The sequence below is a fragment of the Cyrtonyx montezumae genome, unplaced genomic scaffold (assembly GCF_038088225.1).
Source record: "Cyrtonyx montezumae isolate F1298 unplaced genomic scaffold, pur_monq_1.0 scaffold_10, whole genome shotgun sequence".
In the NCBI taxonomy this organism is placed as follows: Eukaryota; Metazoa; Chordata; class Aves; order Galliformes; family Odontophoridae; genus Cyrtonyx; species Cyrtonyx montezumae.
The window spans coordinates 43,867,068-43,880,984 of record NW_027071826.1 but is presented as its reverse complement, the minus strand read 5'-3'; the positions used below and the strand labels follow the sequence as shown (position 1 = coordinate 43,880,984).

The 13,917-nt window shown below is 40.0% G+C and overlaps 1 protein-coding gene across 8 annotated transcripts in view; it reads right to left on the bottom strand.

The window, feature by feature from the left end:
- BRSK2 (BR serine/threonine kinase 2) overlaps positions 1-13,917 on the bottom strand; it is a 285,303-nt gene that overhangs the window by 195,885 nt on the left and 75,501 nt on the right. The window lies entirely within an intron of this gene.

The window sequence follows — 13,917 nt, the reverse complement described above, 5'->3', positions numbered from 1 at the left end:
TTTCTCTTCTGTAGTACAAACTTGCCAAGAAAAATGCTCCCTGAGAACCCAACTCATTACAGGTACAGAAATTACAAGAACAGTAATGTGGAAGTTTCCAAAAATAGGCAGGTGCTATGGACACCTGAGAAAGAAATAAGGGGGAAAATTACATGGAATAATCTCTAAAGAGATGTTATTACAAGGAAGACTCCAGTGAAGTCTGACTGTTTCTGATCACCTCTTCTGTTTTGATGGCACCTTTACTGGTTCTGCATTTTAAAACTATTTACTGTCTGCTGTGAGTGCAGTAGAACCCTGAGCCTTAGATTCAGTACTTTAAAACAGACGATGGATTCTCATCAAATGCTGTAAAATTACCATGGGGAAGCAAAAAATACACCCACAAGGCAAAAGAAACCCAAGAGACCAATGTGAGTTTTCACCTTTTCTCTCTCAGAAGCACTGCAGTTGATATATATGATGAAGTGAGGCAAACTTACTGTTAACAGCTCAATGATTTTAAGTGTCTTGTCTAGGCATGCGTCTGGGACTGCTGGACAGCATCTCTTCTTTATTTGTTTTTAAAACCCCCTTTTTTTTCTTTCTGAAACTCATCTCTGAATGTCATGCCCACGATCATCTATGTATCCAACCATGACCATGGATCTTCTGCTCTGAGTGGTTGTTCTGCCTTCTTTAGCACTGCTGATGGAATGGCATTTAAACAAAATACTAAAAAAATATCAGCGCACATGAGCAGAAAGAGAGTCCAACAATAAAACAACCAACTCACCCGTGTAACTCCAGACTCAAGTCTGTGAATACATTCTGCTTACTTTTCCCAAGTAGGAAAGCAAATGCAAGATACTGAACAGGAATCAACCAACAACAATTCTAGTCCCAACAGGATAACTTTTTTATTATCACTGTTCTCAGGTGGCTATATACAACCACATTTACAGGAAAACAAAGTCTACAGTCTCTTTTATGGTAAAGAAAATGAAGTGTCCAACCTGAAATTATCAGAGTCAGACTGTTAGTCTGAAACAGGAGGGTCTGCACAGGTCAGAATTTATATGGCTGAAAAACGCAAAGTGCCCCTCTGCTTCAAAACACAAACACGTGAGCATTTAGAAGCATTTGACTGACATGACAATCCCATTGCAGTGATCATCATTTGTTTCTGCAATGTATTACCCTAAACAAGAGCTTGTGGGTGCTCATGGCAATACAGGCCATTAGAAAAAGACAGAATTTGAAAAATTCACTAAAGCAGCACAGTGTCAGACAGACTGCTAACACTTCACCTTGATGCTGCTTCAGCAGCCCCCAAAACATACTGCAGTGCACAGCCTTCTTTGAGTAGGACTTTGACTAGATGAATTAATGTAGAGGGTATTTAACCCCTCCTTTCCCTGAGTAAGTGCATTATTTGCACAACTACTCCCACAGACAGAAAATCAGGAGCCGTTTGTGGAGAACCAGCAGCAATGACATCTGAAGCCAATGACATAACCCTCTGGCCACACAGTGAAGTTGTTACATAAACACTTGACTTCATCACTCACCTCTAATCACAGCAAACTACAGTTTGGCAAGTACTTGTGATCAAACAGATGCACACCTAATCCAGAGCTGGGAGGCGTTACTCATGGACCACTGGTTCCAAAGGTGTAAGACTCTGGGCTTGAAGCTCTGACATACAAGCAGAACCATTTCTCTGGTCCTCTCTCTTGTGCACCTAAGAGTAAGTTGTGCCACCTGAAGTTCTCTGCACTCTTCCCTGCTTTTTGTTTATGTATGCCAGTAGTTTCACCTCCAATTATGAATTTAATTTCCCAGTATCCTAAAAGAGCATGAAGCACAAGTACTACCAATACCTTGCCTGCATTTCACATCATTGGAAGTACTGGCAACCAAAAGTAAATGAAATCTTAAGAGATATCCCAGCTACAAAACTCATTCTACCTTCTGCTAGTATGTTTATACATTTAGTAACCTACATATCTTATTTACAGCTCTGACACAGGAGAAGCACTGGTAATGGACACCAGACCAGGGTCTGCTTCTGAAGCAGCTTTTCCAAAGGACTGAAGGAAATAGAGCCCACAGTTGTTCCAACATTGATGTGACAGAGCCTTCCTCATCACAGAAACGGAAAAGGGTGGCAGCTGTCTAGAAGCAACTGCAAAAATCACTCACTTTTTATAGGCCACATAGATCTACTGATGTTCCCTAACTGACAAAGCTTTTCTCACTAATACAAAACATCATGGAAGATAGCTTCTGCCTCCTCACCACACAAATCACGATGGGGGAAAAGTAAAGGGTTTTAAGCATTCTCCAAAGCTTATTACTCTTATTATTATTCTGAATCACATTTCAGCTCCATTCATCATTACTTCAGAACTCTTGCTTACTTTTCTTCCATCTCTTCCTTTTTCCCAAAGCCCCTGGGAACAAAACATTAAGTGTAACAAAATATCCATACCTATTAACTAAACCAAAAAAGTTCTTTTTGTCTGAGATGTGGATACTGATGAACTGGGGCCTTCCAGGACCATCACTTTGATGCTTTCAGAAACATCAAAAGATCAGGCTTGTTATCAACATCATTAGTGCAGCCCAAAGATGTTTAGTACTTCAGCACACGCAGATAATGCAGCACAGAATGCCCCAATGGACTTTGCCTTGTTTTTATTCTTTCTTTTTTTAATTTTGTTTTTAAATGCTTAACATTTCTCATTCCAGGTCCCTTGTCTCCCTCCCAGCCTGCTCCATACTCATTAATTCCCCAGGGAAGTGTTCTAGCACTGACTTATTCCTCCTTACTGAAGGGAATTCAGGGAACTCAGCTCTTACCCCAATAACGACATAGAGCAGTTCTTCTGCAAATGCATACTGCCATACACTGAAACACCACGTGCCCCTTCAAATACCTTGCTGAAATGAGTCAGAAGTTTGGGCTTTGTTTTCTTTCAAGTGTTTTTCAATAAAGTTATACATATCAAAAAGGATTTGAAAGGAACACAAGGGGAAAGAAGTAGAATTTGGAATCCTCCAGAGGAAGAACCACCAAACCTGTTGAGTTCTGCCTTTTAATTTGGGGAAATCTGCTTCCAAGCCTCATTTCAATTTAGATCACACAGACAGTTAATACAAGAACAGAATACACAGGTGTTTCTTTGATGTGGAAAATGCCATCAAGCCCACAGCTGTACAAATCAGACACACAGTAACAAAGATCACTGCTGTTGTCACAAAACTTAGGGAGTGATCATGACACGCGCACGTCATTTTTCCATGCGCACCCAAGAGGTGGTACAGGTATTGCACAGCTAGCATACAACACAAGAGAGTTTCAGCACATAAACTTCCCTACAAAAACTCAATAAGACTAAATTCCCTAACTGGATGCAAGTCCTGCAGCTAGGCTCCTCTCCCAATCACCCTCAGGCTTCTTGGCAGCCAGGACAGGTGAGATGCCAGAGACCAAAATGTGATTCCTAAGCTCTACCTCCTGTTTGGCTCTTCCAGGTCCCATACTTCTCCCTATTGCCACAGTAGTGGCAACCTAACAGGTTTCTTCTCCAAAATGGGTACTTTTTGCTGAAAAGACAGTTGCCTTATGCATAAAAGCATTGGGACAGGTCCGCTGATGTTGACCAAAGCACGCATTTTAATTTTAGAAAGCTGGCATCAGGCTGAGCTTGTATTATGATGATCATCCTCCCTATCAGCTAAAAGGAATCAAAAAATGTTCTTTGAGGACCGGCCAAGCAAAGAGATTTATTTCAAACTATCAGGCTTCTTTTATTGCAAGCAACATCATTATAAAAATATCACTGCATGAAAGGATCTACCAGTGACAAAAGCGATACAGGCCAACTCTGCTCTGCTGTCCTTGATGAAGCAGTTTCATGTAATCATCTGAAAGAACTAACGCCTTCTATACTCCTCTGCCATGAACAATACATTTTATCCAATTCTCCTCCATAAAGCTATCAAGATCCATTTAGTTATAAGATGCACAATATTTCTATAAGGTTGCAACTGCTTTCAAAGGAGAAAATAGAGCTGGTCATCATATATGGAGATAAGACTTCGGGGTAGTGCAGAAAAGCCAGGATGATGATGAAAACCCAAATAGATTAAATCCCTCTAACTTAGGGGTTTTGTGGGCTGCAGTCTCTCGCTGCTTTGTCTAGAAGTCGTGTTGTTAACATTTACATAAACTAATGAAAGCATGACTGTAACACTGCCCCTCCCCAGCCGTGTGCTCATAGCTCCCTGAGCTGTAGTAGATGCATTAAGGTTGGTACAAGCATACTCTGTTAGAAAAGCAGAAGTCCTGAAACATTTGGGACAACTGAATGTTTCTTCCTCCCTTATCTTGTTGTAGAAAGCTTGGATTCAAGTTTAACACAGCTCAAATGCTTCTGGAAGGTGTGCAGAGTATATTTAAGAGAATATACATGCCCTTCCCATAGAAGCATGGTATACTTCAGTGTGAGCGATCACTAATGACACAGAGCAGAAAGGCACAGATCAGATCATCAGGGAGCACTTTGCAGGGCCACAGAACAGCCTGTGGAGAAACTCACACAGTAGCTGCCTGCAGGACTACATGCCTGACCTTGCAAAGACCTAGAGTAAATATTTCTCACTTGAAATTATCCCTCAGACAACAAAATTCAACCACAATGCTTTCAAAGTACAAAAGGAAAGACAGATAGGACAGAATTTTTATTAAGCGATTAGGGGAAAATATTACTGCAGAATCCATCCGTCACATGCTTTTAATAGCACAGTGGCCATGATTGGTAGCTTCCAGAAGCGTTGTATTGTTACAGGTGTAGCTCTCTGATATAAATAGATCACTCTATAATGTGTCTGCACTCTGCCCTTTGAGGACTGTGTTCTTCCTACCATTTGATACACCCGGTTTAATAGCACACTGTCCAGAATTGCTGAACAACTGGAAGGCTGCCACTCTGCACACCCCACACAGATACTTTTGGCTGACAGTGTGAGCAACAGCACAGCTCTGCTGCTCGAGAGGATGGGCCAAATCCAGAGCTTTTTTAGGCTGATGTACACGGTCTGCTGATCTCTGCGGAGTCATGTCTCTGCATCCTGGAATCTGGGACAGACTCTGGGTACGCAGCAGCATCAAGGGCAATGCTGTGAAACGTGCACCCATCGCAATACTAAACAATGTGTCTGAAAAGACCACGCAATTGCTTATGCTGTTTGTAACAGTGGCTAAGAAAGTACATTTCAGAGCTACAGAAAAATATACCTCACAGCCCTCTGGTTCTGCACTCTGACCTTAAGCACAGCAGTGTGACCTGATGTCAATACGCATGGATCACTGGACTTGAGGCCTCAGCTTTATCTGTGCTTGTGTCAGTGGCCTGCTATATCACACTTACCCTCCATAATTCAGTTATTTCATCTGCAGAATGGAATTAACAGTATTTGCTTTCCATATTAAATGCGTTTAGAGCTATCTTTTACAGCTGCTACATAAAAGCATTATTACTAAAGTCATTGTTATGAGTATATTTAGGAGCTCTGCATGTGAAGTGCCAAAGTACATTTCTAATGTCAGTGGGATATCAGAAGTCCCCTTGTCTCACTGGAACAGCTTTAATGAGCTACTGGAAGTAGTTCAGTACATGTTTCTGCTGCCACAGTGCTGCATAACTTCTCCATACATCAAACAGTCTTGGAATATTTACCCTTCTTTTCTCTGAACTCTCTTGGCTGCAAAGACACAAAGGCTACTCGTACAACTGGCAGTGTGCCAGTATGACAATCTGGGCAGCCTAACAAGTTCCTGCAAGACGTGTGAAGATAAGGTGGCATACAGACAATGGGAGGCAAATTAAATTCCCCAAACTCAGTCCTTCTGCAAACTGGAAATTAAAGAATTATGGTTTTGTTGTGGAACCACTTTCCGGATCAAAGACTTCATGGAGACATAAGAGGGCACAGGTTCCTATTTCACTCTCCCTTACTGGTTGTCTCGATGAAAAGATTGAGCAGAAAGAACAGCCAAGGGCTGTTACTATGTTATTCCGAAATCCTCTTGTTTGGATTATTCTCAAGCAGTTATTTAAAAATGCAACAACTAGCAAGGGTTGGTAGAAAAAGAGAATTCTTCCACGACAGCAACAGATTTCCAACACAGAGAGAAAAATACTTTCTTGCTCCTATGCCCTACAATGCCCTGACAGCACAGGAAATTGAAAAACAGATGGTGTAACTAATAGGAAAAAAATCATGGTTAGGACAAAGCGTGTGCTTGCAGAATCTGGGAAAGACATTACTAATTTCACAGTGCATTCTAAGAAATCCCAGAATACAAACAAGAAATCGTCTCGTGAGTTACCACAAACAACAAACAAAGTTTGCGCCCGCAACAAACCCCTGCAGTGTTTTCACCTGACCACCTCACCAGCAGCACTTTCAGATAGATTTCTAATTCTCTGCTCCTGATGTCTCTCAGTTTCTTTTCATGCACTGCGCCACCTAAATGCGCAGGCAGACAAGCACATGCTTAAGCAGGACAAACTGCTGGCTGCTGCGTCGACAGCTCTCCAGGAGGGAAAAGCAGGCACCGAAGGAGAAAGAGAGAGAAGGCAGCAGATAACATTAGCAATTTCTTCCTCTGAACATGTCCGCAGTGGAACTGTTTACTTGTAAGACACAGAAATGAAACAACGAGCCTTTCATTAGCATTCAGATCCATTTGAAATCCAAAGATGTCATTGCAAAGCCTGTCAGTACTAACCATCTGCATCTGCGCTAGGAACAAAACACACAGACATGAGAGAGGAAAGCACAAGTGGGATTCTTTCTGCTGCAGCCTGCAGAGGGAAGGAAAGGGAGGCAGAGGCACATTTCCCCTGTGAGATGCTTGCAAAGACTGATTCAAAGGCAGTATGCCTGCAGGTTCCCTCCCCCTGCAACAAACCTCAGGGGGATTCCTGAATCGAAACAAAATCCATCCTTCCAAGCTGTTCAAACAGTACTAGCACAGAAAACTGTGCTAAAATAAATACACAAATGAAATTGAAATTACCTCAAGGCAAGTTAACTGAAAAGTATAGGCAAGAGAAAAGAAATAGAGGCCACCAGCTTCAGAGGAATTACACCATCTTAGACCAGCTGTGATACAGGACTAATCGTGGACAAAATGCAACATTAAACTGAAGAGTACTAAACAGTGCTTTATGGGGCAGGGGAAAACACAAAACCACTGAAGTGAATTTTTTTAATATCTTCTTCCCCCAAGGTCTCTCTAGTTCAGTCATTCCTAACTCCTTGATTTAATCTCTCAGCTCTTCCATTTGTAATCTAGAAAATGCAACACTTTAATAAAACTCTTCAAAATGTACAGATAAAAATGCTAATGTAGATGCAAATGTTTATTGCTGTTTATTAGTGTTGCTCTTACTGAGGATACTAAAAGGACACTCCTCTACTCATTCACCGCCATAAACAATCTTACTTTTGACTCTAGTTAGGACTTCCTGCCTGAGAGTTGTGCAAAAATAGCTAACCATGTGATGCAACACAGTATCTGCAAGCTAAGAAGATCAACAATTATATTACAATTTCTTGGAAAGAAAAAAAAAAAAGATTCTTGACTAATCATAGCAACTACTATTTGAAAATATGACAAAGTTCACTAGAAGCTCTGGACTCGAGTCACCCACACAATCCTGTTACCATGTGACAGCAAAACATAATCAAAATCAGTGGTTTCACGCAAACATTAACAGGATTAACATACTGGTTTATCAGCCACTACACACACAATTCCCTGTACAAAAGAAGAGTTCCCATCACCGGGATAAAGCACGGCAATTACTTAGCAATACATGGCAATACTACATGGCCGTTTGAGACCTGGGATCAAAGACTATTCTTACATGCAGGAAATAATGAGAGGGGAATTCTGGCCAGGTAGAACAGCTTCCTTTCAGACACTGAAGTTACTAACTCAACAGCAGTTACATTACCTTTTGATGCCCATGAACAGACAGAACCTCGGCACAACTTGTCATTTAAATTCCCAAGTTCCTGGATCAGATTGTCATACTGAATCCATGTAAAAAGTACTGCCTTCTGATTCAGTGACCCAAAAGCAGAACTTTCTTTTAGGACAGACAGGCTAAGCCACCACTGACCTCAACCAACCTTGTTTAACGTATAAAATTTAAAATCTGAAGCTGCCTGTTGTCTTAGAAAGAATCACAAAAACAAATTCTAAGGTACTACCAGAATTCAGAGTCACGTCATGCTGTCACAGATCTCATTCAAGGATCACTACAATCACAGTCAAAGATTCTAAACCACTCAAAAGGATTTTAGTTAAGTTCTGCGCAAGTAAAGCATGCCTAATAACACATGCAAGATTGCACTTACCATACACACAGTCAGCACCACCACAAACCTTGGTGTGCAGAATTATCAGCTCGATGCCACCTCTCCTATCCTAAATGTAAGCCCCTCCAAACTCTCTGGGTATGCAGAATTCTTCCACTCGCACCCCTCTACCTTGTAGCTCCCTCCTTAACCTGTAAGATGCGTGTTCCCTTCTTCTTGAGCTCAGGACTCTGCAATCAACAACAACTATCAGGTTTGCTTGCAGAACTGCTTCCTGCCTGTCCACCCAGCTGCAGCCTTTTGGAGAGACAGGGATGATGTTACAGAGTGGACTAAGAAAGTAATGTTAAGCAAGTCACGTTATTACTCTAGGCTTCCTCACATTTAATACCCAAGTACTGGAAAAGAATCCATGACTACTTCCCATGGGTTCATTCCTAACCCCACCTCAGGCAAAAACAGACAGAAGTACCAATGGGGTTTTTAGATTTGAAATCTTTACTCACTGAGTTATAGTAACATCTGCCTGTAGATCCAGTAACTAGCATAATTACTCTCAAAATAAATAAATAAATAGAAAGACCCAAAGATCAGTCATTCAGCTCTGTATTCACAAATGCCTCCCTGATCTGACAAGCATAGGCACATATCAGTTAAACTTTATCACTAAACAAAGGGCAGCACTGAAAACACCTTGAGCTTTGGGTAGTAGGGAAAACACCGGGATTAAGGTGACACAGTCCCACGGCTGAAACTGTAAACTAAGTACCAGTAAGTACAGACAGATCTCAGGAGCTTATTCTTCATGTTCAGCAACATTAGATTCCTAGCATTCTTTGCATGCCATTAAAATTTAGCATTAAGAGTGGGAAGTTGATCAAGATCTAGATTAGTATGGGTCTGACTTTCAAAAAGTACCACTTCAATATGTGAGATCAATGGAGAGTATCTAAGATTTGTCATCAGAACCAGACTGTTGGGTGAGCATGGGCTACCACTATAGTTTGCAAAGTCTATAAAGGTAAGCCGAGCAATTGCATCATTAGATGTCAGTACTGTATTCACCATTTTGGGCAACAGTGAGTGTTTAGTGTTAACTTATGCCTCGGTTTGGATCTGAAGGGGAAGGCTTGAGATACAGGGGATATAGAATATGTATGTACTGCTGTTAGCAGGAAACCCTGGAGCTAGATGATAAGTGGTGTTATTAGAATATGTTACTCATAATTTTCAGCAAGCATGAGCTCCTACTTTAGGGAAAAGGTTAGAGGAATGCAAATTTAAAACAGCAGTTAGGACAATCAAAAATGCAGAGCCAGAGATATTGCTTTCTATTCTGAAATTAGCAGAAGTAAGCTGAGAGCACATAAACAGCAAATTTTAACAGTTCACGTACAATCTATAGGCAGCACTGAATGCTGGTAGGTTTGAGTTTGGGACAACTAGGAATGAAAAAGCTTGGCTTACTTCACACGTAGGAAAATTCTGTCTAACAAGCCAACGGAAAATACCAATAGATTGAAGGCTGTATTCCAAACTCAGGAGCAGCACTAGTGGTCAGTTGTTCAAAGCTACATATGTACTGCTATCTCACACTCAGCACTGGGGTAGCAGGAAGGCACCCCTCCTCAATAGCTATGCTTAAAGCCTGGGTTGGGTACAGCCTTCAGTAACAGAAGCAAGATGACAACTTCTTGTTTGAAGATTTGTAGAATTCAGCTGAGGATGAGCATCAGGCGACTTGAATGTCTTAGAATCAATGTAGATGAGCACTTGATATATAATCAAACCTAATATCCATGAATATGAATTCACAGATGAATCAAACCTGGAGTTAGGTTTTCAGTTTCACTCAGTATGACTTGCATGGCTGGAAATACTCCTTCCTTCTGTGAGGTTAAAGGAAATCAACTCTTCTCTTTGGGAGAGTGTCATCTTTTTCAATTTACCCTATTTTTAAACCCAAGGTTGTGGTCATGCTCAGAATAATTTGGTCTGCAAATGTGAAGAACTGTTAATAATTTCCTCACAACTACGACTACTTAAATGATACTAAATCTTAGTGTTAGTGCTGGCACTTAGGAAAGCAGGAACTACAAAGCTGAAGTGCTTCTTTCCTTTCATACAATACAAAGTGGAAAGCAGACATAAGTAGATTTAAGCAAGAAATTCGGGTCAAGTGTTGCAATTTGAATTTATATTCTGAACTAAAGTCATAATTAATGTTTGAATTAGGTGCTGCAGAGTGTTAATTATTAATACATTTTCTTGGAGAAAATAATGAGAACAGGTGTCAGGTTTTTACATCTGACCATTAATTTTGGATAATCAAGCTGTTGTCCATCTTATACTCACACATTTTAGCAAGGTTCAGCATGGCAGGGTAGAAAAAACACTGGAATTACTGTTTCACTTTGAAAGGTACAAAGATGTAATTTGTCTATCATACTTCTAATGCTGGAAAACTGTTTGTTGGTACATATTTTATACTGACAGCTAAAGTCAGAAATAGGTTATGATACCAGGATGGAAAGGTCTGAAAATTTCCCTGAAATCAGTAGAGGTAAATTGAGAAAGAATTATTGCATTTAATTATTTTATTACTGCTAACTTGGAAGTAGCTGTGGACACTTCAGGTTTCACTGACTTAAAGATATAGATAGGAGTACAACCAACAACAAGAGAATACAGTTTGGGATCTTTTGGGAATCTTTGGTGGATTTATTTCACAACATTATAAAAGGTGGTTTTATTGTTATATAAATTGTTAGAACAAGCTTAGGGCTCCTGTAAATTCATTTGCATACTATGATCCTAGTTCTTAAGGCATCAAAATATTTTTTCTACACATTTGAGACTTGGGTTTGGAACAGGGGCAGGGTAATGATAGTCAACATCTAAACCATTTATTTTGCACAAATCTGAAAAAATTAATTTGTATCACTCAATTTTCACAAGGATAAAAATAGATGCAGTAAGAATGCTCTACTCTACAAAAATCAATTCAGCACTGAAGTGCTTGATAAAACTGCTACAGGTCTTTGCGCATCTGAAATCAAATAAAAGATATTAATTCACATGTAATTGAATTTAGTTCAGTGTTTTGAAGGCTGTGGATCTTTGAACTTTCTTTCGTCCCTTACAGGAAGTTCTTTTCAAATATTTCACTTTTATTGTAATTTTGTGCAGAATGATCTTCATGTCTTTTTCTGCTTGAAAGATGCTCAGGGTGACAGAGGTCACTTTCAGATTGTTACAGAGTGACAAACAGGAGTGAGATAGGGGAGCCAAAAAGGACTGAAACATAGTAAAAAAAAAAAGTGTCACTAACCACTTCTGCAGGTGTCCAGGCATATAAACGCCTCGCACAAACCTACTGGAGTGCTTCAAGGTATACTGAATTTCGACCTGAACTAACTGGGGAGACAACAGCATAACAATTTTCTGATTCTTTGAAATACCAAACTGCTTATGAGTGTTTTATGGAAAAAAAAAAAAAAGTCCTGAAAAAAAATTATCAACAAACTTGATCTTCATGCAACTTAGGAACAGACAGAAAATGAATGAGAAATGCTCTGTGAGTGAATGAGGTCATACGCTCTGAAACACCAATTAAAGACTTCAAAAGCTAAAACAATAGCATTCTGCTAAGTGCTAATCCTTCTATTTAAGAGGAAGAAGGCTGAGGGGTAGGACTGTTTCAATTATTAATATGACCCCATGCTAGTCTGCTTCACTGGAACAATGAAATGAATTATAGTGAGGGCAGTGCTATTTTAAATTACTCTCAACAAGGTCTGGAGTACTTACTCATTTCCATGGGTTGATGTTTATGTGCGTTCATGCACTTCTCTCACATATATGCATACATACACATGCACTGATTAATTCAAAAGTATTTAATATGTCTAGAAGAGAAAAAAGTTAATTATTCAAAGAGGAGATTCACGCAAGAAAAATAATCTCTCTACAGGAATGCCTTTGTTACAAAAAAAGGCTACAGCTCATAAGCCCTGCAGGCAAAGCCCTGCACGACAGGAGACAATGAACTGCCATGAAGGATGGCTTAGTGAATGAGACATGGGGTTAGGATTCAGGACACCTGGGTTCAAGCCCTCTTCAGTTAATGATTTTCTCTGTAACTTTGAACAAGTTGCTTAATTTATTACATCTGTTAGTTTCTTCTTTGTGTAATGAAGATAATGGCTTCCCATCTCACAGGGTGGTAAGTAGAAGCTAATGATTCAATGATTCCAAGGCAATAAGACTATTAATTATTGTAAATTTTGTTCGGTCAAACAGGCTTTGGAAATACTCTTCCAGAAATACTGCTCTGGATGTGCAATGTTTTATCTGACACAACTTCTTCCTATACGTTCTGAGTCACCCACTTTTACAACATAAGAAGTATAAAAATATTTAAAGTACTTCATCTTGCAGACAGGAATACACAAAGCATGACTATCTGAACCTCACAATAACCTCTGGCATTCAGTTTTTCTACATCTGTCATACAAGCTGACTCCCCCGATGAGATCTCCCCTTCAGCTTGGTTCCACTTGAGCTGATTTCACTTTCATGGAAATCAGCTTTGCTGGACCTGCTTCTTCAAAAAAAACAGTAAACACTTGCAGTAAAAGTCATGTGACCCAGGGGAAGAGAGAAAAAGCTGATAAAGCAGTATATATGTGTAGTGCATATATATATTCCCTCAGAACTGCAGATGCCCAAAATAATTATTTCTAAAAATAGTAATGTTTCAACCAGGCACTCTACAACAAAAGCAGATGCTAGCCAGTGCAAATGCCTGCATTCACACATCACTGCTTGAGTAGGGCAATTTCAGGTACCCACAACCTTCATCATATTCTTAGATACGTGTAATTAGGTATGCCACTGATCTGGTCCCAGTGTTGTCCTTGGAAACATCGACAGCTTCCCAAGATGGAGAAAGTCCAGGAAGCATCACTGCTACTGCCCCTGTTGTTCAACATTTTAATCTATTTTTCCCTGCTCTTCATTACATCATCACGCAAAGATCACGCGTTACGTACTGCCAGCACTTAACACAAAGATCAAAACTAGCAATACAAAAGCTGAAACAACCCCTTTTCACACCAGCAGAAAGACAGCTCAGCTACCAATCACTCTGCACAGCTACTCAACAGCAGAAAAGACAGCTCAGCCAGCAATCACTGCACAGCTACTGTGCCCATCTCTTTCTCACAAGCATGTGTGTTTGTGTACCAGTAACGTAAAGCAATCCTTTTTACATTTTTTTTGGTGGGGTTTTTTTCAGCTTTCATCAGTGCAACACATAATGGCATAGCCTACTTCTATCGACAGAATGAATATTAGCATTCCAGTGCTTCAAGCACTTTCCTTAAGACAGCTTTTACATTTTTAATCTCCTTTTTTGGTAGTGTAGAATGGATATTAATGTCTGATTCATATTCTGTACATAAAACAATGTTCCCATCATTCCTGAACCAAACTAATGGAGACCAAAAAAATACAATTTTCTGCTTGCTTTCA